This window comes from Hevea brasiliensis, chromosome 12 (assembly GCF_030052815.1).
Source record: "Hevea brasiliensis isolate MT/VB/25A 57/8 chromosome 12, ASM3005281v1, whole genome shotgun sequence".
Lineage (NCBI taxonomy): Eukaryota > Viridiplantae > Streptophyta > Magnoliopsida > Malpighiales > Euphorbiaceae > Hevea > Hevea brasiliensis.
Genome location: NC_079504.1, coordinates 33,919,572 through 33,921,744, shown reverse-complemented (window position 1 = coordinate 33,921,744; position 2,173 = coordinate 33,919,572). Strand labels below are relative to the sequence as shown.

Genomic DNA, 2,173 nt, shown 5'->3' with positions numbered 1-2,173 from the left:
ACAACAACAAGAAAGAGCATAAGAGCAAGAGCAACTACAAGAAGAAATGGCCAACATTAATAACAACCATTCTGTGAAGGATCACGCCTATCCTAACATTGGGGATTTCATGCCAAGTATCATAAGACCAAGAGTAGAAGCTAATAATTTTGAATTAAAGCCTACACTGTGTCAAATGGTACAACAATCACAATTTGGGGGAAGTCCAAGTGAAAGTCCACATGTTCATTTAGCACACTTTCTTGAGATCAGTGATGTTGAAGATAAATGGAGTTTCTAATGATGCAATTCGACTCAGATTATTCCCTTTTTCTTTGAAGGAGTGAGCTACAGAGTGGTTACATTCTTTGCCACTGGGTTCTATCACAACATGGGATGAACTTTCTCAAGCATTTTTGGCCCAATATTTTCCACCAAGCAAAACAGCTAAGCTAAGAAATGAGCTGAATTCTTTCAAACCTAGAGATGATGAGAGCTTGTATGAAGCATGGGAGAGGTATAAGGATTTACAAAGGATATGTCCACATCATGGGATTCCTAAGTGGATGCTTGTTCAACACTCTTACAATAGAGTTTCACCAGCTATTAGAAGTACAATTGATGCATCTTCTGGAGGTGATCTTATGAAGAAACCTAAAGTGGAAGATTTTTCTGCTCTAGATAAAATTGCTTATAACAACTACCAGTGGAGTTGTGAGAGGAATGAGATCAAGAAACCAGCTGGTATGTTTGAGCTTAATGCCATGAATATGATTAATGCTAAGTTTGATGCTTTAACAAGGAAGATGGACAAGCTAAGCATGAAAGTAGATTCTTCACCTGGAGGTTTAAGTGATTCAGTAGAAGTTAGAGCTGCAAATGTCAATTGTGTAGCTGATTTTTCTACACTTAATCAAGATTTTTCAAGTGAGCAAGTGGATTATGTGGGGAACTACAATCAAAGACTAGGCAGTAACCCATTTTCTACAACTTATGATTCAGCATGGAAAAACCACCCCAATTTCTCTTGGGAAGGTAGACAAGGACAATACTAGAATTTTCAGCAACCTTCTGGGTATCAACAACATCAGAATTTTCAGCAGAATAGAGGCCCTCCTCCTGGAATTTCTAAACCTCAAAATGCATCTGCTCCACCACAACAAGCATAACTAGATAAGACAGCTAGATTGGAAGCCATGATTGTGACTCTACTTGTGAGCCATCAAAGTCAACAAAAAATGATTTCTCAATTAGCATCTAAAGTGGATCAAATGGCAACACACAACAAGATGTTGGAGAACCAAATAGCTCAACAAGCTAGCACTTCAAACAACAAAGCATTTGGGAAGCTTCCTAGCCAACCAGAAAATTCAAGGGAGTACTGCAAGGCTGTTACATTGAGAAGTGGAAAAATATTAGAGAGTGGAGATAAAAAGATTGAAGAGAAAGTTGAAGAAGAGAAAAATAGAGAAAAAGATGAAAAAATTGAAGCTGAGGTTAAAGTTGAAGCTGAGAAAGAAAGTTCAGTGGAAGAAAAAGGAAGTAAAAAGAGAGAGTGAAGAGGAAGAACCTAAATATGTAGCACCTAAAGCCTACATGCCACCTTTACCATTCCCACAAAGGTTCCAGAAAGCAAAGTTGGATAAACAATTTGGGAAGTTTTTAGAGGTATTGAAGTCTTTGCATGTGACTATTCCTTTCACTGATGCCTTAGCACAAATGCCTTCATATGTTAAATTTTTGAAGGAGATTTTGTCTAACAAGAAGAAGTTGGAAGAATTCGATGCCGTAGCTCTCACAGAAGAATGCAGTGCTATTTTGTAAAATAAGCTTCCACCCAAACTGAAAGATCCTAGTAGTTTTTCCATACCTTGTCACATTGGGGATATCAGTATAGATAAGGCTTTATGTGATCTTAGAGCCAGTGTTAGTCTAATGCCATTGTCTATCTATGAGAAGATGAAGATTGGAGAAATGAAGCCTACCACCATTTCACTACAGTTAGAAGATAGGTCTATTAAATTTCCACTAAGGGTGATTGAGAATGTTCCTCTGAAAGTTGGAAAATTTTTATACCGGTAGACTTTGTAGTATTAGAAATGAAGAGGATGTACACATTCCTATTATTCTTGATAGACCTTTCCTTGCTACTGCTGGAGCTATGATTGATGTAAAGAATGGAAGGCTTACATTA

The 2,173-nt window shown here is 37.5% G+C and overlaps 1 non-coding gene across 1 annotated transcript; it reads right to left on the bottom strand.

Moving 5' to 3' along the window:
- Positions 1-428: 428 nt before the first annotated feature.
- LOC131171679 (small nucleolar RNA R71) lies at positions 429-535 on the bottom strand. Its single transcript, XR_009142337.1, has one exon. It is a non-coding gene; the product is annotated as a small nucleolar RNA R71 (small nucleolar RNA).
- Between the last annotated feature and the right edge of the window lie 1,638 nt (positions 536-2,173).